General features: G+C 41.7%; 1 protein-coding gene across 13 annotated transcripts in view; it reads right to left on the reverse strand.

Annotated features, from left to right (window-relative positions):
• ZNF608 (zinc finger protein 608) overlaps positions 1–12,324 on the reverse strand; it is a 745,410-nt gene that overhangs the window by 557,540 nt on the left and 175,546 nt on the right. For all 13 annotated transcript variants that reach the window (XM_057306992.1, XM_057306984.1, XM_057306986.1 and 10 more), the window contains one exon: positions 1,212–1,297. The gene's annotated coding sequence lies outside the window, so the exon portion shown is untranslated. The remainder of the gene's footprint in view (positions 1–1,211; positions 1,298–12,324) is intronic.

Below are 12,324 nucleotides of genomic sequence, written 5' to 3' on the forward strand. Positions count from 1 at the left end.
GAAAGTGTAACTGAGAATGGAAACGATGGTGACCCACTAGGCCTTGTGTGTTTGTGCATGCATATGTAAAATCAAAGTCACTCCTCCACTCATTATAGCCATTCTATGGGTATAAAGCCCTTTCTCCTCTAACAACTTGGAAACTGAGATATTAAATATGCCCAGGTAAATTTTTTTCCTCAGCTGAAGACCTGAGTGCTGGAATTAAAATACAAACACATCCACATTGGTCTTCCACTGTACTTGAATCTGCTCCTATTTCTCCGTAAGACTTGTTTTTTTCCTCCCCTCAAAAAGAGAACCAGAAATAAAATAAGGGCATAAGAGAAAATGAGCTATGATTTAGGTTGCCTTTTTTCTTCTTTCATTTCAAAAGAATGATCTGGAACAAGGAATACTTTTGTGAGGGAAAACAGATGATCCTCTAAGAGGGCTGCACAATATGTGAGCATTATTGATTTTTCTTCCTAAGTCATTTCGGCGATACAATCTTGAGCCGAGTGACCATCGATAGTAAATGATTTCCAGCCAGACACTCAATTGTCAGACCTGCTTCTCTCAAAGGTTTAGCACTTCTGGTGAAAATACGTACATGGATTTTGAAGGACGAGTAGTATGTGATAGAAGATGTAAACTCCAGAGGATTTTTACTTATTATAATAAGCCCTATAGCCAGAATTAACAAAGGAGCATGTGAAAGAAAGGGAGCCAAAATTCCTGCTCGGTCTTTTTATTCCTGTATTTTTACTCAAGGCTTGAGAAGTTACATTGACTACATCTATTGCTTCCTAAACCTCAAAGCCAAAGTGAGACAACATTAAATCACCCAGGATGCAGATTGCTCATGTCAAAGGACCCTAAATAAGACAAAACTTTAATGCCTTAAGGAGAAGCCAGCCTCCTTAAAAGGTCAGCAGTGTCATGACGCATGGGCAATAGGGCCCAAGGGACTTTTTTTTTTTTTTTTTTTTTTTTTTACAATCCCTGGTGAGCCCCCTCTACAGCTCTAACTTCAACCATATTCAAACCGAAGTCCTAGGAGAATTCAAGACCATTGGTTCTCTTGAACTGTATAAAATGTTGATGACTTAACCACAAAATTCACATTTCAACACAGCTCTTCAATCAAACAACCCAAGCCTTCAGGTTCAATTCATAATCTTCCAACCATACATAGATTCTCTCCCTCTCCCCACCCTCCCTCTTATTACCTCCATTCTTAGGGCCAAGATGATTCCGGACAGGCTCATGTAAGTCCTTGGAAAATCAGAATGCCACTGGATTGCACTGGATTGATCTAATGAAAAAGAACATTCAACAAAGATAAAAATGTGGACACTCTAAGAACACACTGTAAGGTTCTAGTGGGTTCTCCCAAGATCTGCTGGGCAAAGAGTAGCATGTAAATGTTCAAAGTAGGAGAAATGTAATCGCAGGAGTGAGGGTCGGGGAAGCAGGGCCGAACTTACCACAATGTACCTGCACTGTCATTGTCCCTGAAAAACCCAGGGCTTTGTGTCACCTGCAGAAATGGCATTGCCATAGGTTCATGGGCTCGTGGGTTTGGCCAACCAGGTGGCCAGGCTTTATCTTTGTTTCTTGAAAGGCAAGTCTGCTCGCCAAGTGGATATTCATTAGATCTGCCAGTTCCAAACAACTCATCATCTGATATCCAGCTGATCAATTTAAATTACCACTAACGTCACTATAATTGCTTCTCTAATTACAATGATGCTGCAAGACTCTGGAAATTGTCTTGGCTTCTTCAGCACTTACTATAGCATGAACCACCCAAATGCCAACTGTGGGACTCTGTCCCCCCAAAAGAGAGGCCTGTGGAGAATAAAGACGAAGTAGAAACAACAAATGGGAGGACCTTTCTAAACTCAAGGATTAGTGGCATTTGGAAGGTCTGTTTTTCTCATATCAGAAACAGAGAAGAGTTAAAACCAGGGTGGGCAATTCGTCGTGTCCTGGAGGGGGGTTTCAGGAAGGACAAAGCTACTTGGCTGGAATGGGGGACAACACAACAGGAGGGGTGCTCGGGGCCCCAGGCCATAGGTTACCTCCTGCTTCCATTTGGGCTAACTGTCACACAGTAGCTTAAGGGTCCTTGCCAGTCTTCACTGCAGCCTGTGAACTATTATCTCCTAGTTTCCATTAGAAACAATAAATCGTCGCTCAAATTCTTTTACTTTCCTTTGCCTCTCTTTCTCAGACGGCATCTCCATCAGCTTGACAGCAAGCAGAAAGTATGGTGGTAAGAGGGAGACACCAGCACGGACCTTTTAAGTCACCTCTGGGCTGGATCGCAAGGCACGCAGGGTAGGAGCATCTAGAAAATGTGCCATCAATAAACAGCAGCCAGTTCACCTGCCCCTTGGGGCCAAGTTCCCCATGACCTGGCTTCACCTCTTCCCTTTTCTCCTCCTACACAAAGGTGTCTGGGGGAAGGCAGTCTTGGCCATTTAAAAGTTCGTTTTCCAGAGTTTGTGCCAGACATGTCTTTCTGATTGCCTGTGGGCCTCAAGAAGCAAATGTTACAACCACTGAGGTCCTTCAGCTTGTTTCTCAAGTGAATCAAGAGCCGATCTCTCAGTCCACCGGGTAACATTCCCGTTGATTCCTTTGTACATCGTTCAGGCCCATAAATCACTCCAGCAGCGGCTCCTCCTCGCAGGAGATGTAAGGAAATGATACTGTTTTATGCGAGTAATTAATCCTGTAGCAGATGTGAAGTCTCCAAGACTGCCACCATTAGCACACTGACAGGCTTCCGAACGCATATTCCGACCCTGGTTAGTAATGATTTTAATATGCTAATACTACGTTACCCATCAACAAGACACATTCAGGCCTTAAGTTTTATATAAGTGCCATTATTTGCAGAGGCTTTTCGGAGAAGACTAGTGATGAGGTTTTTATATTCTTAATGCTGCTGTTGAATAAACAGTGGCCAATTAACATACCAGCTGGAAGTACACCATTCCTCAGTTCTCGTTTGGCCTGTAATATCCAACATTTGTAAAGTGAAGAAAATAATTCAGATTGAAACTAATGGCCACTGGGGGAAGAGAAAACAGGAGTTCTGTGGGGGATTACTTGCCTAGAGATGTAGCTTTTGGTCCTGGAAATGACAAAAATGACAAATAATGCTACAAAAGAAAATGGAAAAAAAAATACTGGCTGCATTGAATAATTTAACAAGATTTCCTAAAAATGCATAGCTGGAGTGCGCACCGTCCCGGCCCTGCCCCGTGGCTGCGTGGGGGGTGATCCCTGGATGAGCGTGTGTCGTGAGAGCAGCTATGTACCCAGAGCCGACATTCTGAAATGCATTTTATTATTTTCCCCTAGCTTAGGCAAGGTAATAATCCCTAGATAGTCCCGGCACCTTCTGTCTACCTTTCTTGTTGTCACATTTTCTCCTTAAATTGCGATAGTACAATAATAAATTGCTATCCGCGGTAAACGTGCTTCATCATAATTTTGCTACATTCGGAATTCGGAAAATGGCCACGGTCATTGACAGGCAGTCTGTAAAACTAACAGCAGCTACGGTGTTGCTGCGGGAACGAGCTCAAGGTCAAAGCCTCTGTGTTGGAAAGGATAAAGCCTGGGCTCTCCGAGAAGAGCGTTTTTTAGTGTTGCCTGTTTAACTTGATAAGAGAAAAGGACGCCTGTCACAATACAGATTTTGTAACAAGAAGTTATTTCCTAAAGAAAACATTCTAATCAAGCAATCTGGGCCAGCACTGGCCTGTGGGTTGAAACAGAATGCCAAACATGGAGTGTGGGGGGATGGATTCCAGCACGTTCCCCTGGCTGCGGTCAGCCATCACTCTTCATTTTATGCCAGCATTGAGAAGCAAGAGTTTTACCAGAAACTTCTCTTGAGTCCAATGCACTGACTACCGCAGAGAGGGTTTTGTTTGTTTGGATCAGTCAGCTATGTTATGTGAATAACACGACCCTGCAGACCCATCATTTAGACAGACCACAGGACCATGCTCGGGCACGATGCAAATAACCTTGGTCATATCCCCCACAGAAGCAGCTAGGAGACAGTGTCCCTCGGGGGACAGAATCCCCTTCTGCAGTCACCTAGAAGACCCTTCTTTCTCTCACCTCTCTGTCCTTTGTGCTCTGGTCCAATGAAAAGGTGTGAACACTGTACGAGTGTCTAGGAGTTCATTCCTGAGCGGTCTCTAACCTTACTTAATCCTTGGAAGGCCCCTATGAGACAGAAATCGTTTTCTCATTTCGGATGAGCCAAAGCAAGGATAATTAAATTGTTCCTGGCCCTGAGATTCAAATCCAGTTTTGTCTGGCTCCAAATTCTGCTTTCCTCACTTCCACTTCTCTTCCTCCCAATCCCGACCCAATTCCCTGGGAATTGTTCTTTACACTCCAGGATGATAAAATCATCCCTCCCTTGGAGAATGGCAACTTTCTGCTAACAATGTACAAGCTTCTACCAACGGACAGGTTCACCTTACAGAATATATCCGAAAGAGTCCATTTACATGGAAAGCTTCATTGGTATCATCAAGAGTGCAAAACTACAGCCAACTCAAATGTTTGCCTTTTCTCACTCTGTTCTTAATATTTTTTCTCGTGAACCAGCGAGACAGGAGATGTCAGTCTAATGAGATAACAAGGTGCCTTCCCCATAAACGGATGTAAATCTTCCAAACAAATTTATCAGGTTTAGTGCCTTAACTATAAGCATACCTCCAAGACCGAACTACTGCTAAATGTTCTGCACCCAGAAGGAAATAATATGCCTGAATAATGGTGAATTAGAACTGCATTAGACCCTATACACAGTTAATTCACGCCTTTTAAAAGTCTTTCCATTTCATCGCTCTCATGTAGATACCGGGGGCTTATGTGAGACCTGCAGCCCTCTTCCTTGATCAGTCTGGAAAAAGCAGGCATCCTTGTCTTTCCATTCCCCGGTCTTTACAAATGTATAGTCATGATTCCACTCTGTTATTTTAAATTCTCTCAATCATTCTCTCCATAGCAAACTCACATTTTCATAATATGTTGCTTCTGTAATTCAACAAATAATTCTTTTGCATCTGCAACGCACAAGGCAGGATGTCAGGCTTACGGTCATAAACAAGCTGACAAAATGCTTTCCTTGCTCTTGTAAAGCTTATATTCTAGATCAGGGGTCAGTTTTTTTTTTTTTTTTTTTTTTTTTTGGTACAGGGCAAGGTAGTAAATATTTTGTGAGTCACTGAGTCCCCCTGGCAACGACTCTGGTTTGGCACTGTGGTACAAACACAGCCATGGACAGCAAGTACGTTACTGAGCATAGCCGTGTCTCAGGAAAAGGCGACTTACAAACACAGGCAGTGGTCCAGACTTGGCCTGTTGGTCAGAGCTTACCAGTCCCTGTTCCACAAGATGCCATGTTGTTACCATTCTTGCTTTTCATTATATGTCCTGTTCAAGTAAACATACTATTATTTTTAACTAGACTTTTTAGTCTTGTATAATTACAGATTGACATGAAGTTGTAAGAAATAATACAAAGTGGGGGATGGGGCAAATGGGTGAAGGGGGACAAAGGGTACCTAGCTTCACTTATAAGATAAATGAGGGGCGCCTGGGTAGCTCATTCGGTTGAGTATCCAACTCTTGGTTTGGGATCAAGTCATGATCTCATGGGTCATGAGATGGAGCTCCGTGTGGGGCTTGGTGCTCAGAGGGGAGTCTGCTTGAAGATTCTCTCCCTGTGCCCCTGCCCCCACTCTTGAGCTCTCACTCTCTAAAAAAAATAAATCAATCTAAAAAAATAAGAAGTAAAAAACAAATAAGACCAATAAGGTCTAGGGATATTATACCCAGCAGGGTGACTATATTTAACAATCCTATACTGTATATTTGAAAGTTACTAAAGAGTAAAAATGAGAAGCGTTCACCCCACACATATAACATGACAACTGTGTAAGGTGAAATGCTAACTAACTTTATTCTGGTCATCATTTAGCCAGATATACATGTATCAAATCATCACATGATACAAAACTTATACAGTGTTACATCGTAAAAGATAAACTGGGGCATAGTAAACCTTTTAAAGTTTATTTGAGCAAAAAGCTATTTCAATTGGGCAGCACCAAACCATAAAGTGGTCAGGAGCTCTCCATCAGCAGGAGCTGGGAAAAAGACTTTTATAGAGAAGACGTGAAAGCAAAGCCGGAGAATTATCTGATTGGCTAGAGTGTAAATGGTAGCATTATTTGGGAAAGCCTAGTTGGCTTTTTGCAGCAAGTTGTCTTTTGATTTCAATTTCTTTATCTTGAGGCACTATAGGCTTAGGTTTTCGTTTGCTTATGTAAGCTACTAAGGTATTAAAGCCATCTCAGTCTAATGGCCTCCTTGTTTGATGAATCTAATAGTAATATGTCAATTATATTTCATTAAGGCCAAAAAAAAAAATAATTGCTTTTTGGGGCATTTGGCTGGCTCAGTCAGAAAAGCATGTGATTTAATCTCAGGGTCGTGAATTCAAGTCCTGTATTAGGGGTGGAGATTACTTAAATAAATACAACTTTTAAAAATTGCTTTTTTAGTAAAAAGAAATAATACAGAGAAATCCCATTCATCCTTTACCCAGTCCCCCCCCATGATAACATCTTCAAAAACTAGAGTACAAAGTCACAAGCAAAATATTGACAGTGATGTAGTCAAAATACAGAACATTTTCATCACCTCAAGAATCCCATGTCCTGCCATTCTATAGCCTCGCCCACTTTGTGCCCCCAGCCTCCTTCTTATACTCTGGGACCCCTAATCTGCTCTCCATTCCTCTCCATTCCTTCTCACCTCCTTGACTTTCAAGGTTACGAATAAAATGTTCTTCTCTGTTACCACAGCACAGAGAGTCACATCTTACTCAGTAGATTCTCCTTTTTTTTTAAGATCTTATTTGAGAGAGAGAGAGTGAGTGAGAAAGAGAGAGAGAGAGCATAAGCTGGGGGAGAGGCAGAGGGACAAGCAGACTCCCTGCTGAGCAGGGAGCCTGACACGGGGCTTGATCCCAGGACCCTGAGATCATGACCTGAGCCAAAGGCAGCCGCTTAACTAACTAAGCCACTCAGATGCCCCTCAGCAGTTAGATTCTAAAGCTAGTAAACAAGTTGAATATTGCATATAATCAAATGTATCCTTAGCAGATTTTAAAAAGGCACCCCTTTGTAGATACGCACACTCACTCTAAATACAATAGAGCCCACAAGTCCTTCAGTGGTAGACCAGATGGCTTTCTCTTTGTTCAGGCAATTAAAGAGGCTGTTTTTGCATATCCAGGATTATGTCGCTGAATCACTAGAATTTCATTCAGCACTTCCAGAAAAGAATCATGGGGAAACTGAAGCCACCAAGAAAACAACATTTCAGCTTCTTATCTAAAGGTCTCATGTCCTTTGAGTGGAACATCCTTCTCTGTCCCCCTCTGTGTCTCCTTTTGTTCCCTAATGCCAAGCATATATTAATAGCAAATAATATTAACGCCTCCGATTATCACTCGGGGTTTTACAGTACAATCCACTCTCTTGGTAAAGTTCCTCTAACTCGGTAGAAATAACCAAACTACTGCCTACTTCTGGGCTAGTTCCACATACTGGGTTATGCTTCAGCGAGATGGTCTCTTAGAACTGCATCTGTTCTTAAAAAAATAAAAACACCCTTTTTCCTTTAGTAGACACTATATAGCTTCAGTATTATAATTTTGGATGCAGTGCATGAAGACTTCTTATCTAAAATTGGATATTTGTTTTGTACATTAAGGAGAGCATTAAGTCTGATTTTTTTTCTTTCATGCAGAAAAGACTGCAAACATCTATAAAAAGAATCAATTTTCTCCAATACTAAGGGCTTTGTTGTCTTCTTGTGACTTTCAAAGAGCTTGGCTAATGTAAACCAAATCAGGTTTAAAACAAAACAAAACAAAAAAGGTAGGCATTATTCCAAGGGAGTGCTCTGGCATGGCAAGTTTTCACCTAGAGAGAATTTTTACAGTCAAGTTACAACGGTCTTAAAATGGGGTTATAATGGAAAACACCAGTAGACAAACAGTAGTCACTTCAGAAGTTCCCTTTAATAGGATAAGCATTGGCTGCTTTTCTTTCCTGAGAAATATTTGGAATACCTAAATGTGTTCACCTTTTTTCAGCCGCGCACCTTCTAAATAATTTCCTAGGACAAGTGGAGGTCTGTGACTAGAAGAGCAGCATGGGCTGTCTGGAATGTTCCCCCCGATTTCTGCAGTAAGCGCGTGCCCTCCCCATCTGTCACTCTTAACATGAAAGAGACTTGATTTAACTCCCGCCCGGCTGCACGCCCTTGCGTGGTTATGAAATGGAAGCTTATATTCAATGCAGGAGCTTGACGCTGAGAGCCTCACACGATTCACAGCTCTCCCCGGAGGGAGTGAAGCCCTCGCTCCTTAGCCTTTGCCGTGCACCATGGCTGTGCCTCTATTTGAACACATATTTCACGCTGCCTTGTAGAATCATTTGTGGTGTGCGTGCTCGTTTTTCCAACCAGATTCCCCGCTCTCAGGCATATTGCTCCCCGCAGCATCTAGGGCCGAGTCTGGCCCGGGGTGAGTACTCAGAAAGTGTGTGTGAGCCTGAATGTGTGCCGAAAAGCTACGCATACCGCTGGGAGTGAACCGGATCTGGCATATGGGAGTTTGGCAATACAGAGGACTGGGGACACACTGATTCTAGATAGACGACAACACCTTTTCTCTGTAGTAGGGGAAGCGTGTAAGGGAATTCCAAAAGAGGGCAGAAAAGGTCAAAATGAAGCCAGAGGGGTGAACAATCAGAACAGAAATCTGGAGTCTACCTGAGGGTAAATTTCAACACTAGTACAGGGCTTGGGTGGCTAAGTTTTGTGAATGCTACCATCTGGGGGGGGGGGTGCGGAATCTGGGAGCCATGCATTAGCCTACATCCTCCAAAAATGCCAGTGAGGTGTCTGTCTGTCAGGTCAGTGGCACCCCAGCCCCAGCTCCAAGAAGTACCAAACACAAATCCTCTCTGAAAAAAGTATCCCTAATTTAGGCTCATACAATCCCTGGAGATTAACCAGAACTAACAGTATCTCATAACAATAACAACAACAACAACAACAAAAATCACCAGACACAAGGAAATAAGCAGCTACAAACGAATTCAGCAGAAACACAAACCCATGGATACAATGGCTTGATAGTTTCAATATTAGAATGATACTAAGAGAATAGAAAATACATATGAAATCACTGAATAGGTAATTTTTTAGAATGAGCCAGCAATAAGAGACTTACAAAATTATCAGGAAGATTTAAATAAGAATCAAACCAAACTTGCAGAAATAAAAGAGAGAAGCATTTAAATTTCAAACTCAATCGAAATACTGAGCGGCAGAGTGTATAGAATGGAAGAAAAAATTAGGGAACTGTGGTCAATATTTAAAAGTCACAAAGCAGCGCACAGAGGGTGAAGCAGGAGGGTCAAACAGGAAGGTTACAAAATCATCCAAGTGCATTCTCAGAAGAGGACAGTGTTCAAGAGGACAATGTCTGATGGCTTTCCATAACTGACGAAAAGCAAACATCTTCAGAGAGAGGATGCAAAACTCGTATCAAATAGCACAGAAAGTGGGGCGCCTGGGTGGCTCAGTCCTTAAGCGTCTGCCTTCGGCTCAGGGCGTGATCCCAGCATTCTGGGATCGAGCCCCACATCAGGCTCCTCCACTGGGAGCCTGCTTCGTCCTCTCCCACTCCCCCTGCTTGTGTTCCCTCTCTCACTGGCTGTCTCTCTCTCTGTCAAATAAATAAATAAAATTAAAAAAAAAAAAAACAAATAGCACAGAAAGAAACAAACTCACACCTTGACATATTGCAGTCAACAAGCAAAATGCCAAAGACAAAATAAAAGATCCCAAAGTATACAGAATATAAGACAAATCACCTACAGAGAAACGATTAGATGTATAGCAAGATTCTCCACAGCAGTCATGAAGGCTGGAAGGCAGTGGAAGAACGCCATTGAAACACGAAGGACAACAGAGATCAGGCAAACCGGTGTCCCCAGCAAAATGCGCTTAACAAATAAGGATGAAAGAAGCACGTGTTTAAAGAAGTAAGTACAGGGGGTGCCTGGGTGGCTCAGTCATGAAGCGTCTGCCTTCAGCTCAGGGTGTGATCCCAGAGTCCTGGGACCGAGCCCCACATCAGGCTCCTCTGCTGGGAGCCTGCTTCTTCCTCTCCCACTCCCCCTGCTTGTGTTCCCTCTCTTGTTGGCTGTCTCTCTCTCTGTCTAATAAATAAATAAAATCTTTAAAAAATAATAATAATAAAATAAAGAAGTACGAAGAGAGTGCACTCAGGAGACCTTCACTAAAGGAAGATGTATTTTAGGAAATGGAAAAAGCTGCCCCATACAGAAGATCTAAGATGTGAGAAGAAAATGAAAAATAAAACTGGAATATATGTAAATCTAAACAAATATCATATAAAATGATAATGATGCTTACATCTGAAATAATGGCCAAAAGATAATAAGAATTTCTAAGTTCCTGTAGTGCTTGGAAAAGCATTTATGTAAGACTGATGTTGGACTCTGTTGAGATACATATACATGGTAAAATTTCAAGTGTAACCTCTAAAAAACTACACACAGTCCATATCCTCCAAGCAAATGGAAGGGAAAAAAGAGAGATGAAAATAAACGAATAAACTCAATTTGGAGAGAGAAAAGTCAAGATATAGGAAAACTACAAAGTAATATGATAGACATTAATCCAATTGATGAGTAAAACTAAACGTAAATGAATATGATTTTTCAACTAAGGAAGAGAGATTATCAGACTGCCTAGATGCTATTCACAAAACAGCGTTTTAAAATGAGGTCATGGGCGGCGCCTGGGTGTCTCAGTTGTTACGCAGTCAGCTCTTGGTTGCAGCTCAGGTCGTGATCTTGTGGGTCATGGGATCCGGCCCTTAGTCGGGCTCGTGCTGAGCCGGGAGTCTGCTCCAGGGTCTCTCCCTCTGCCTCCGCCCCTCCTACCTCTCATACACTCCCTCCCTCTCTCTAAAATAAATAAAAATTTTTGAAAAAAGAATCAAAGTTGACAAAGTTGAAAATAAAAGGAGAAAAATATATGAGGTCAACATGAACCAAAGAAAGCAAAATGAGATGTATTAATACAGAAAGAAGGGCTCAAGAAATACATATTTTTGTAACAAAGGGTGTCATTGTGGTAAAAAGGTTCATGGCAACAGAAATAGGTAAAATTCCAAAAATCACCTGTACCAAACAGAACTCAAAATATATCCAACAACGAAATGATTAAACCGCAGATGAAAATTAACAAATCCACCATCACAAGGGAGCACTTCAGTACGTGTATCTCACTTACTGAAAGGTTAAGTTGACAAAAACCCGGTAATTATATGACCTTTAAATCCACAATCAATTACTTGCCTTAAAGGATATAAGCAGAATGTGTACCTAACAACTTGAGAATATACAGTCCTCCCAAGCACACATGAAACATTTACCAACGAATGACCGCCCAGAAACCATAAAAAAAAAAAGCACCAACAAATTTCCAATTTAACCGTAACACAATCACGTTAGAAATGACTAAGGTAGGAATGTTAGACTTTTCTCTAAACTCCTGGAAACATAAAACGGACTTCTAAATAACTCAGGGTTCAAAAAAATTCTAATGGATATTTTCAAATACGTACATATAAATGATAACTTCTGGAAAGCAAGCAGCAGAAGAGAAACAGAACCACGCACTAGAAATTTGGAGAACGTAGCTGCCACACATATAACCAAAAAGGGACTGGTGGTCAGAATGTATCAAGAAGGGCTGCTCATCAGTAAAGTAAGCACCCAAATGGAAAAAGTCGATAAAGACACCGAGAAGTGTTTTAGAGAAGAGGAAAAAAGATTCTCAAATAAACTCATGCAAAGAAGTTCAGCCTTGTTCACAATCAGGGAAATGCCGAAACACAATGAGATACCATTTTGTATCCACTGGATTAGCAGAAATTAAAAGACTTGATAATACCAAACATTTGCGACAGTATGGAAAAAGAATCTACCACTCAACCAACCAAAGTATGAATTATCAGTACTTCGGAATAAAATCTTGCATTATTTTGTAAAGTTGAGCTTGCAACCCAAACTGACAGTGGCAGGCACGAGCTGAAGAACGTCGTGCGTATGAGACATGCACAGGATCATTCGGAACAGAAGGACTGTAGCAGAAACTGAGAAACAGACCAAACTGGTAGGAAGG

Source organism: Ursus arctos, unplaced genomic scaffold (assembly GCF_023065955.2).
Source record: "Ursus arctos isolate Adak ecotype North America unplaced genomic scaffold, UrsArc2.0 scaffold_5, whole genome shotgun sequence".
Lineage (NCBI taxonomy): Eukaryota > Metazoa > Chordata > Mammalia > Carnivora > Ursidae > Ursus > Ursus arctos.